Here is a 13,060-nt window from a genome sequence, read left to right as displayed (position 1 = left end):
ACTCTGAGCTTTCCTTGGTTATAAATAGCCTTAGTATATTGGCTTTCTCAGACGCCAAATGTAGTAGTAATGTACCTGGCACATGGACTCAAGACCTCCTGATTAGCCAGGGTAATCTAGGCAAAGGAAATAGCTGAGATCATGCAAAAGTTTTCTCTTTCTTTAGTGTTGTGTTATTGTGCCTGCAAATTTTGTAATGGGCTATGCCAGTTGACCTCCATCTAGGAGCTGGTGATTATAAAAAGCACCAGCTGTGGTGGTGGTGGTGGAAGAAGTGGAATTTATGTTTTCCTTGTGTTACCCAGGGGATGTACTCTGGTGCCTCAGTCAAGAGGGAGGGCCATGGAGCTCCTAAATGTTCTTGTTGTGTTATCCTACCAGGTTGGGTGGAGAGGCCAGTTTGGGATTGGGCCAGGTAAGTCTGTGCTCTGGCTCCTTGCATGCAGGCACAAGCATCGGCTGCAACGGAGATCAGAAGGCAGTTCACTAGCCTTTGGAGTAATGTTCCAGGGAGGAGCACAGCTGCCCCTGCTGCACAAAAGAATCCACACAGAGAATGGGGGTGGTAGCAGGCAGCAGTAAGCCCCACTCAGCTTCTATACACTTGAAAAGGCATGTCTTAGAACCAGTGTTCTGCTAGTGGCAGCCAGCTGGGTTCCAGGCAGCCTGTGCTCAGAACTCAAAACTACCTCAGGCCATAAGCTTTCCCAATGGAGACAGAAACTGTGCTTTCAGGCCACACCCCTCCCCGCCTGCTCATGAAGCAGAGGCGTCCAACTCTTGCACCCATGTTTATAACACACTTCTTACTTGCCCCTTGATTCTGCTCACTGAGGTCCATTCCCATTCAATATTCTATGGCAAATCTCCATTGGGAGCTTATCTCAACCTGTGCCCACCACCTGAGTTAGCTGGCAGAGTTCTGTGAGGTCCCCTGTGAGGTATGATCTGGAATGGCTTCCCTCTGTCCCTGCTTTAGTCTGCAAGTGAATGCAAAGTATGCCTGATGCCTCTCCTTCTCATATATTCCTCACTGTTCGCTAAATCACCTCCAGTACTGAGTAGGGTTAAGGCCTTCCCTGTGGTGGGGTTTGCCTGGCTCCCCTGTGGGAGTGTGCATCATGAAGGCAGTCTCTCTCCCACTCACCCTCTGGAGATACAGTGTTCCGTCTGATGCATCATGTAGGCTACTGCCTGCTGCTTCTTTCGAAGGGTCGGTGGTTTCTTTAAGTTATTCTGTTAAGTTTCTAAGTTGCTTCTTGGAAAACAATTCACAGAGTAAATTTCTACATACTAGTTTCTCTTTCCAAGTGAGAGAGGCATGCTACCAATGTCTCCAGTTCACCATCTTTGCAAGGGGTGGGAGGTGGGGAGGAATTACATCAACTTTTTAAATTTGAGATTGGCTGTTCTTTTCTAATATTTTAGCATCATGCAGGACAGCAGACAGATTAGTTGCTATATTCCCTTCTCTGCTTTTTCTCTGTTTCATACCTACTACTGAGGTTTTGATATGCCTTGAAGCTACAACATGAAATATGATGTTATCTTTTTATTCCCTTTTTATGATTATCCAAAACAGTAATTTAACACGCTATTCTAGAGTGTTCCCTTCCTCATGCTCACTACTAGGCTTAGCAGTCCACTTTCCAAACCTATATTTACTCCATTGAAATGAAGGCTATATGCCATGTTTAATTTTCTGACATTTATCTCTGGCCCTTGCAATCTCAAATATTTCAGAGTCTTGGTGATCACATCAGAAAATCAGCTTTTGGTCTATTGAATTAGCTGTTCTCATAAAATATTTTCTTATTATGATACAAAATTAGTAAGTACTTTTTAAAATATATTGTTTACACTTCCAATATATTTAATACTAGTCTCTTGGGATTTATGTCATAGATATTTCTAAAATTTTGAAAACTAGTATTTTAAGACATAGTTATATTTCCCAGGTTCAAAGTATCTCTGGGCCTCTACACAGTATTTTCGTCGTAGTTTTTTGTTCTTATCCTTTTCCCAAATTACACTAAATGCACATACAACCTCCCCAACCTAATCTGGATGGCTTTATAAAGCTTGCATTTGGTAGCATTTCTGAAGATACCTTTTGTTCTTGTACAAGACAGCTTTTGTTCAGTCAGTCTCCTGCTAATAGTTTATTTTCCTGAAGAGGTCAATTTTTACCTATTTAATGAATCCAGTTTCTAGCACTTTGAACACTAAAAGCCTCATGTTCTTTCCTCAATGCTAAAAGCCCGCCTTGTCGTGAGACACACTGCTGCCATGCCAACAGGCTGGCAAACGTTTATTTTGAACTGACAACAGCCGCATCTCTCCTGCTGATTTTTCCCAAAGCTTTTTTGATTCATTTGGCATTCACCCTATCAAGTATGCAATTAGAAAGTACTATAACAATTAAACATTATAGCCCTTCTTAATATTTTCAAACTTATTCCACGAAGAAGTGCACAGAAAATTTTCTATCTTAATATTTATAATTTCAAACTCTTTGGTGTTGTGTAATTATTCCTGGGAGGTACAATGTGTGAGCTGTTTACACGAGATGAATGGAACCATGCATTTATAAGTACATGCTCCATTACACTCATAGTGTATTGCTTCTTAATTTACATGTTGCTTTGGGCCATGAAGGAGATTATTCTGGCAATTTTAAAAGAGCTCCTTTCAAACTCTGTAGATTCATCTCCCAAGGCTCCTTTTTATTCTGTGATTTGAAAACCATTTGGTGGGCAGAAATTTCACCTTGCATTTGTCAGATAAATTTCCTACTTATCATATTTGGCTTATGGCAATATGGTGGTTTTAGAAGAAGAAAGCATGAATCCCATGACTTACTCTAATGGGACAGGAAACTGTAGAGTTAGAAGACAAAGAACATAATTACATTTTTATGAGCAATCATGTAAATATATTACTAAAAATGTTCATTTAAATAGCATAGTCAAATGTAGAAAGAAGAAAAACTGTCAGAAGCCAGACTAAAAAATCCTTCTATTTGACTTCCAGACTGCTCTATCTAAAGAATTGACACGATCAACTTGGTATGCCTGCCTAAAAGCCACCTTAATTAATTAAGAATATTAACCAGGATCATATTGGAGGAACAAAAAAATTCGAATTTGTAAAGCTTAAAAATAAATATTACATCTAAATAAAATGAATAACTTACTTCAGAAGAAAACAATATTTAACATACTCAAATAAGTACATTTGTCACTAAATTTCCCTTTTTAAACAATTCAAAATTATCAGTATTTCCTGTGGTGGAAGAAGTCTGAGAGTTATTCTGATTCTCCGCTTATATATATAACATATTGATAAGATCAAAATATATGGCTTCATTCAAATGCAAAGTATTGGAAAATAATTAAGTCAGCAGACATGAGTTTTTCACTAATTGTATGTCTTGGAAAAAGTTTCTGAAGCCTTCTGTGTAAAACATGATAGCTAGAATAGAAATGGCCATAAGGTCTTTCTTGGAAAGTCAGAAAATTCTTCCTAACCTACTACCAAACATAGGTGAACAAAAGAGAGACACAATTTTATTTCAGATTTACTGACTTTTGGGAAGTGCGTTGTATAGAAAATAAGTGATTGGATACTTATGCTTTGACAGTTAAATTGATGAGATCATAAGGTTGCCTGGAAATGGCTGGAAAAAAAAATGCCTCTCTGAATGTGTTAGGGAATGTTTCCCAAATTGCACACCTTTGTCTCACTCTGAACTCTTGGAGACTCTCCTGCATTTAGGAGGTTTGTGGATTAAAGCTGGAAAACCAGTAGATAGCATCATATATTTTGAAAAAGCTCATAGGGTATCTAATATGATCGCTTCTTAACACAGCTGAAGAACACTGGTTTCAATTGATTTGATATTTTTTGACAGTATATGTAGCCGTGTGGACAGTATTTTCCTAACCTTTCCCAAATGAAATATCAACAATATATAAACATTCACACTTTTTAAATTAACTTGTGAAGTTTTATCAATGGAATCCTTGAAATCCAATCACTTTTAATTATAATTTTAGTGAATCATCACTCTTGAACTTCAAAAAGTATTGTTATTAAGGCTAATCTGAACTGTTTGTTCACCGTAATTATAGATATGTTATATTCCACATTATACCTTATAATTGCACATAGTAAATATTCATTAGATATTTAGCTTTTCTTCAATATATAGGTCCTTTGACTGCATACACTTGCCTTCTTCCTCCTGAACGTATCTGTGAACATAAGTCATAGGAGGAAAGTGTTCCCTGAAAAATTAGATGAACTAAGGTATGAAAAGCTCATTGAGAGAAAGCAGATAAGATGACAACCTCGTGCTACAGTGCTTGTTGTATAAGCCCAGTCATTTATCTTTATCAGGGCCCTAAGAGGAATAGAAAATGCACAGGTAACTAAAGCAAAAACACTAAAAATTGCAGTTTATTAAATGCATACTATGTACAAGGCAGAACACTAAATATATCCAGCTTAATCCTTTCCACAACTCTATGAGGTTAATAATGCTTTACCTGTTTTAGTGATGAGTTTAAGTAACTTGTTGAGGCTGTAGAATGAGTAACACTGTAGTTAACTGGCATCTGCCTCAGTTCTGTATGATTCTAAGTGCATGGACTCCAGAGTTATGTAGAGATCAGTATTAGAGACCCTCGTTTGCAGCTTACTAGGTATAGAGTCTAGGAAAGCTGCTGATAACTCCAACACAGCCCTGAACACTCCTATGTGTACTTAGTAAATTGGTTTTGCTACTGATACTTAAAGTACATGGGCAACAAAATCACAATCAAAATGATTTGTTAAGTATAGAATAAGATCAAGGAAAGTTTAGTAATTTAAATATTCAACGACTTCAAGCTAATACTGACCCATAGCAACAATATCACTGGTTGTGTCTCAAACGTAGAAGCATAGTACTCTTCAAGTACATATTGAAAACTTTATTGGAAGGGATTGAGTGTATATTAAATGTAAGTGTGTATATGTATAGATGGATGTAAATATATAGGTCTACAGACAAGTAGATATATAGATACACATGTGACACGTCAAGTTTTTGTCATACAAGCAACAAAAATGCTTCCCCAAATCTTCAAAATACTGAGAATATGTAGTAGATAGACACTGAAAATATTGCATTCTAGAGCATTTTAAAGATACAATCAGAAAATTTCATTTGGCCAATGAAAAGGCAAATAATCACTCTTTTATAATTTCGAGCAGACAAACACAAAGCAAAGGTCCTGTATATAAGTCTGGAAATTCCTAATATTAGATGGCATGGAATCTTTTTTCCTGGGACACTGCTTAGATGAGTACTACAAATATTTACTTTCATTCGTCTTCTTAGACAAGGTCTACTTTGCTGTTTATTATGCATTCCTTCCATAAACAAGTACATGAATTTCCATGATTTTAAATATTAATATATTGATCATAATGATATATTGATAAACATTGGTATGTAATAATTTAAATTTATTTCAATTATTAAATAAATTAATAATTTATTTCACTTGCTGCTTTTAAATATTTTAACTACTTCCCATTATTCATAGAATAAAATAAGCAATCATTGTCATGGTCTAATAGACCTTGAGTACTTTGGTCATTTTTAAAATTTCTCCAGGCTTAGGTTCCATCACTCTTCCTCTTCTGCTATTAATAATAGGCTTTTCACAGTTTTTCAGAAGTTCCTTTAACTTTCCTGCCCTTGGCCTTTGAACATACTGTCCTTTTAGTGAAACACTTCTATTTCCACTTGGTTTTCTAGCTAAATCCTATTCATCCTTTAGTGCATACCTTAAGAATTACTTCTTTAGTGAGACTAATCTCAAAGGCAGGTAAAGTCTTATTTTACATTAATCTCTAGTGCTTACTCTTTGTAAGAACTAAATTGATACTTACAACAACCTATACATAGTATGTTTTAAATAAAAAGAATGAATAAATGATTATTCTGTGCTTTTATTGAATTCCAAAAGTATTTTAGAATACTATACTTAAGAAAATTTAGATAGGTTAATGTGAGGTTAAGCCCTGTTCTAAAAGTTATTTTGTTTCTTGCAGGTAACTTTTCATATGATGCATTTTTTTCTTTAAATACTGATTTTTATTATTTTTACCCCATTATTTATAAATACTGCACACAGTAAATCTCAAATATAGAAATACTGACATTTCAATTTAGTAGGCCTCAAAATGGTTTCATTGTCTCTTTTTTTAGTGATGATATTTTAGCTCCTTAAGTTCATGGCGTATCTCTGATTTCTTCTACCCTCCACAATATTTAGTATTGGAATCTTTCTCCCTATCATTTTTGTCATAACATCATCTTTATTGCTCACACAAACAGAGTACTTAATGCCAGATACAATCTTCACAACAATTTTGAGATAAGTACAACTATTGTCCTCATTTTAAAAAATAAATAAACTGAGGCAACTGCTTCAAAGTGACTTCTTCCATTAGCAAATATCAGGGGAAGAATTTAACCCAGGAAGGATTTCTACGGAGGCTTTTTAAAATTGGCATTCAAAGAATATAGGTTTAGTAGTGTAAGATTGCCAGAATATCTAGCAATCTGTGTATTCATAACAGAATAGCATAAATACACTCAAAAGCAGAACTACAGACACTGGAATAGAGACCCCAGATAGACATTTGATTGGTGCGTGCTTTTATATCTGCCCAGGAGAGAGGTATCAAATAACAGCAAACATAGTTGCCAATAACAAAACTCGTTCCGATTTTCATAACTCTTTTCTTTTCTCTGAGTCTATATACATTGCTAATAACAATGTCATTCTGTTTCTAACATCATAGTAGCTTACTCTAATAAAGAAGTGAAAATCAGTTATCAGTGTAGGCTTCCTGTCATTAGCTTTTCTCATGAAATTTAATGTTTTTTTTCTCCTGTATGGTAGTAATTTGTGTGACTAATAGCTTATATATTTTATTAACTAGCAAGCTGTTCTGTTTTGTTAATTACTAAATAAAATAGTTGTCAACTATGTCTGGATTTTTTCAAATGTGAAAAAACTACAAAGAATGTATTATAATTACAAAAAGCACCTATTTTGCAAGTTTGAGATGTTAAGAAACAATTTGTGAATATTTTAGAAAATTTGATTATAAAAGAATTGAGAACAAATTATTCAAAAAATATCTAATAATGTAACTCTGTATGTTATTTTTATATAAATCCAAATAAATTGTTCTCATTCTCATTCTCTCTCCTAAAAATAGAAAAATCTGTTTGATCTATGACTATCTTTAAGAAAATGAGATATATCTCCCTTCTGCAGTTTTCAATTCATATAAACATATAAATAGACTTTTGCCACCCTATGTAAAGAAGAGCTAAAATAAATTTTCCCCCAAAATAAAGAACCATCAAAAGGGATTGACCGTTGTCCAAGTTTGAGCCTATTCCATTCTTTCTTGGCGTGTTAGGTCATTCTTGAATTGCTATAAAGAAATACTTGAGGGGGTGCAATTTATACGAAAAGATGTGTGATTGGCTCACAGTTCTGCAGGCTGTATAGAAAACATAGCACTGCTATCAGCTTCTGTTGAGGACCTCAGGAAGCTTACAATAATGATGGAAGATAAAGAGGGAACAGGTGTCTTACACGGCAAGAGTGGGAGCAAGAGAGACAGTGAGGAGAAGTCACATAATTGTATAACAACCGGATCTCATAAGAACTCATTCACTATTTTCAAGCAACACCAAGCCCTGAGGGATCCACCCTCATGACCCAAAAACATCTCCAACTAGGCCTCAATTCCAACCCTGAGGATCACATTTCAACATGAGATATGGGGGGACAAATATCCAAACTCTGCCATTCAGTAATTTGAAATAAGAAATAGAAAAATGAGTGACTTGACTCTTAAATTGGACATTGTGGGCAGTAAAGTAAGTAGAACCAGCTGACGATGGCACCATTATATGCCAACATTGGGCAAGTTAAATTTGAGTAAGCTGAAACTGAACACTGAGCAGAAGATATTGAGGTATGTGTACACAGAGGAATAGAAAACAAAGACCATGCAGTCCCAGACATGGAGAGAAGATCACTGTCTAAAGACTTTCCAGTTTTGGGAAAGTTCCAACTGTGTTGCTTCAAATTGGATGCCTGGAGTTCTCTGTACATTTACAATAACCTACCTTTATATGCTGGCCTTATCAGAAGATTCTTGGACCCTTGAAACCAAATGCTTCCTGAATAAAACAATCTCATTCTAAACAGTTAATCTGAGAGTGTATTTTCACGCAACAGAACTTCTTTTGATTGTAGATAAATAACCACAGCTGTTTATATTTGGATCATGTAATATATAAGAAGGATAATTCTTCATCAGGTATATTCAGATATTGACTCCTTACTTTACAATTTTTTACTCTAGAGGTCAAATTATCAAATAATATTTTTATTTTTAGAACCTTCAATACATTAAAGATTTTTAAAAGCAAAACAATAATTATATTTTAAAAACTGAGAATGACTGAAAAACTGTATAATAAGAACTATTTGTATTTTTTCTCTAACTCTATAACTACTTCTAAATTACACAGACAAAAATCATAGAAAAAGTCTGAGTTTTAGGTTATCCTCATTGAACTGTGACACTTAACGTTTACATAAGTGTCAGTCATAAAATCCCTTTCTCCCTCTCTAAAATCCACAAAGTTATATGGTCACATATATCCCATATCCTTCCTTCCAGATCATTGTCCTGATATCCACTACCTGAAAAACCAAGCCTAAATGTTTCACGAGTTGATTCCAGGACCTGCATAGACATGGATCTCTTCTTCAATGTGTCCTCTACAGGGTGGGCTCTGCTGCAATTAAGAACGTTGATCTCTAAGCCTAGGAGTAGAAGACTGGGGACAAAGAATGGTTCTTGTCACAAACTGTGGACAAAACTTAAATAGGCTGGTGTGTCCATGCTCATGTGCAAAACTCTTGTCATGGTGAGAGTTTGAACCTGGCAGAGGTGGAGAAGGGGAGATCAGCCAAAGGCCAGGAGCTGGCTCTCTCCTTACTAGCATATTCTTGCTCAGAGCGTAGAAGAGTCTAAGAATCCTCCACTCAAATATGATCTTCCACATTATTATGAAGGTATGTTAGTCAGGTTAAGAAAATAAAACACATTTCATTGATTGGTTTATAAGTTTTGGGTATTCAACACGTAGTATATGGACTTTAATTGATATTATCACTCCCTGAACTACAAATATGTTAAGGGCAGACCAGAGGTAAGACTTAGTCTTTTCTCCAATAATATCTATCAAAAGTTAAGATTTTTGGTCTAGAATATCATCACATTTTCGTTTTATTTTAAGAGTAATGTGAACCTGGATTCTAAGCAGATTGGCACTTTTTTTATATTAATTCTGGGACCACAACTGGATAATGAATTAATGCTAGACCAGTCTGTGTATATTTTGGGTCCCAAATTATTTCTATTCCAGGTGTCCTGTGGTATCTGCTTTCAGATTTAGAACTGTTGCTATTCAGATGGTTTTCAGTGTTTGGTAATGTACTGGGTCAAGAGGGTCTTTAAATATCTGTTGTCTGCCAGTTGATTTCGCTGAAAGACTATATTTCCTTCCAATGCTCTGCAAATTTTTCGCTGGGTGGTGCTTCAGTCCTTTATGCTTCTGCACTGTAGTGGCTCTCAAGCCCATTGATGGCTTACTACATGCCCTTTCGAGGAGACCCAGGAGTGTCAATCATATAATTCTCTCCTCACTATCATTACTCGGTTTAACCCAGGACACATATTTATTAATCAGTGAGTTTCTTGGGGTGTGCATTTTCTCTGGCCAACTCAGCTTATCTTTCTTATTAATCAGTATCTTTTTCAATCTAAAGAAAGAAAAGGAAGGCACAAGATAGCCAACAAGACATAGCCAGGAAAAGCCTCTCGCCCGAAATGAGACCACAATATCAAGTAAACGAACATATATCCAACTCATCTTTTGAAAAAAAAATTGAGAGTTGATAGAGAAGTGACACCGACAATGAGGCTGAAGAGGGGGAACCTAAGAGCCCTGCAAGGGGTTGCTGTGTGCACCAGGACTCATTCTTGGCCCTGAATGACTCCTAAGGAAGTGGTGAGTTAAATAACTGTGGGACAACCGACTGTCACTATGGTACCCTAGCTACAAAGGATCCTACAAACCCCATTGACAGTTGAGCTCGTTGGAGATACTTCCCAGAAAGTAGGCAAATACAGGGCTTATGCCTTCACAGAGCCTAGAGTGTTTTACAAAGAGACAGCTGCAACAAAACACAGCCATAGGGGTCTGTCTCCCAGGGCTCTCCATACTGCTGTGAGTGGCTGTAGCCTTCGTTCACTGCCAGATCTAGAAAAAACAGGGCTGTCTTTTCTATAAGACTGGGGATGTCAGGTCTGTATGCACCTTACTTGCAAGCCCCTCCAAAGGTCCATGCCTGGCCACTCCCACAGAAGCAGGCTTGTAGCACAGTCTCAACTGTTCCACTGAATTGCCTTTCTGGTGGCCCCCACTGGAGCATTTTGCTGGCTACCTGTGCTGGAGCACTTCTCCAGTAACCCCTGTGAGGGTGTTTTGCCAATGGCCTGAGAGCATCTCGGCCCCTAACACAGCTGGTGCTTAATATTTAGGGGCCAGATTAAAAAGCCATGGGTCTGGTATGAACACCCCAGAGTTAGAGCACAGAACCTAGGAGTGCAGAACTGAAATCTGTGGCCAGAACTCAAGTGAGGGAAGAGCCCTCACTCTCAGAACACTGGAGAGAGAGAGGCATGGGTTTGTGGGCCAATGTTGGAAGCCGGGTGTGCCTCCCACCACAGGGCTGGCTTGGGAAGAGTGTGGTTTGTCTGCCAGCCACAGCTTCTGCTTGGTGGATTCCCTTGGCTAAGGACACCTAATTGCCCAGTGATCTGGGCATAGGAAGCTTGGGACAAAACTAACTAATTGGGCCAGATACTGAGAAGGAGATCTCTTCAAGGGAGAGTGGAGAATGAGTTGGTGGTCCCCACAACTGCCTGCTGGGTAAAAAATCCCAGGCTGCAACAGTTTCACCTACAGCAACACCACTGTCCCCAAAGATTCCCCACCCTTGGCCTTCTGCATCAAGAGACCACCTGTAGACATACCCAACAACCCTTTCTGACATTAACCAGCACAGAAGACCAACAGGTTCCCACAGAACAGCAGGTATCCTGACAACCTAGCCTTTGGTTTTCAAACTGCCATTGAAAAATTGTAACTGACACAGTGAAAGAGATTTGGCCTAACCAACTCCATCTTACTTCTCACCTCCAAGCAGTCCTTATTCATTCCTTTGCATAGGTCAAACTAATTTTGTCAGGAACTTAGTTTATTGTTTAAAACAAAGACAATAACAGCCCTTTCCCAAAACAAATATCCTTTTTACCTGGGGACTAAATTGCCTTTGTAGGACTAACAGATTAGCCAAAAGATTAGAAATTATGGTTTAGGAGTCATGCACCTGGAGGCTACAAGATTCTGACCCTCTCCAAATTTCTCCTGGGGATAACATCAAAATCTAAGATCAGTCCTTGAGATATTTTGCAGGCTCTGCGCTTGATGAATCAACTGGCAGCACCCAGATGAATAAATTGATTCATCTTATCTTGTGGCCCCTACCCAGGAACTGACTCAGCAAAAAAGGACAGCTTCAACTTGCTCTGATTTTACCTCTGCCCCAATCAATCAGCACTCCTGACTCAATGGCCCCTACCCACCAAATTATCCTTAAAAACTCTGATCCACGAATGCTCAGGGAGAGTGATTTGAGTAATAATAAAACTCTGGTCTCCCACACAGCCAGCTCTGTGTGAATAATTCTGTATTGCAAATTCCCTGTCTTGATAAATTGGCTCTGTCTAGGCAGTGGCAAGTTTAACACATTGGGTGTTTACAAATTCGCGGGTTAAGCAGAGGTTGCCCTTGGGACTATTTGCCTGTGGTTTAGGAGCCTCACTTCGGTGATGGATCTGGAGGCCAGCCAAGTGGCCACCTAGTTCTCTTGGACTGGGGGCTGACTCTGGCACTGTCTCTACCAGTGGGTCATTGCCAACCCAATGTGCATGGATTTGACTGCAATCGAGAAATAGTCTTGGGAAGACATCCCATAACTGTATCCCCATTGTGTGGTGTCTGTAGACCCATAATGGAGTGCCTGTAGATGTATTCAGATTATGGAGTGTCTAATTTGGTGAGTATTCTAGTTGCTGCCAATACCTCCTCTCTTCTCCTGATTGGTCCAGATCCTTCAGTGTCTTGGTTTCGCACCTTTGGGGGTCTCAATTGGCTCTTCCTAATTAATAGAAATAGTCTTGGTTTGAGAGATTTCTCCTCAATCAGGAAGGTTTCAAGGAAGTTAATGGAAAATTGAAAATAGAAATGGGAAAATAAGAGGTTAGTTTGGGAGGAATACTCTTAGAAATTTTGGTTAGGGATCTTGGTTTGGAAAGCCTTCTGTCTGTCTTGTCTTTGTTGTGGTGTTTGTATGTGTTGAGAGGATCTCGGAAGGAATTGCTGATGGAAATCCAGCAGGCCTAACTCAGAGAACACTTTGTAAGTCTCATCAAATTCCATGAGCCCTGAAGAAAGCTCAAGAGGTCTGACTTCGGGTGACCGTTCTCTCTTCTTCTGACCCAGAGACAACCCATTAAGCAGGGGTTTCTCATTTACCTAGCCTGCAGCTTTCAACTCCTCATAGGAGGGAGCATGCAAGTGAACAAGGTGGGAACTGGAATGAGTGAACTCTGGAAACAACCACCCACTTCGGAGCTGGCAGGAGCAAACTTCAATCACTCAGACTTCCTGCTCTTCATCCCTCATGAGAGGGAGCACACAGATGAGTGTGTGTAGAAGCCAGAGTGAGTGCTCTTGGATTCTGGCAGGCGTACTCTGTGCAGGCCCTGTGACAGCAAATGGGGGTTTCCTGTGACCCCTGAAGCCCCAGAGGGAGTGTTAAATTGCTCTTCTAGCTCT

General features: G+C 38.3%; 1 long non-coding RNA gene across 3 annotated transcripts in view; it reads left to right on the top strand.

Annotated features, from left to right (window-relative positions):
• Nucleotides 1-13,060, top strand: part of LOC131381695 (uncharacterized) — a 62,190-nt gene that overhangs the window by 16,727 nt on the left and 32,403 nt on the right. For 2 of the 3 annotated variants that reach the window (XR_009210578.1, XR_009210580.1), the window contains one exon: nt 9,924-10,165. This is a non-coding gene — a long non-coding RNA (uncharacterized LOC131381695). Of the gene's footprint in view, nt 1-8,903; nt 9,168-9,923; nt 10,166-13,060 lie in introns of those variants that run through there. The other variant, XR_009210579.1, reaches the window with a different exon arrangement.

The sequence above is a fragment of the Hylobates moloch genome, unplaced genomic scaffold (genome assembly GCF_009828535.3).
Source record: "Hylobates moloch isolate HMO894 unplaced genomic scaffold, HMol_V3 SCAFFOLD_2, whole genome shotgun sequence".
NCBI classification, from domain to species: Eukaryota; Metazoa; Chordata; class Mammalia; order Primates; family Hylobatidae; genus Hylobates; species Hylobates moloch.
Note: the sequence above shows the minus strand (reverse complement) of the source record. Positions and strands in the feature narration are given on the sequence as shown.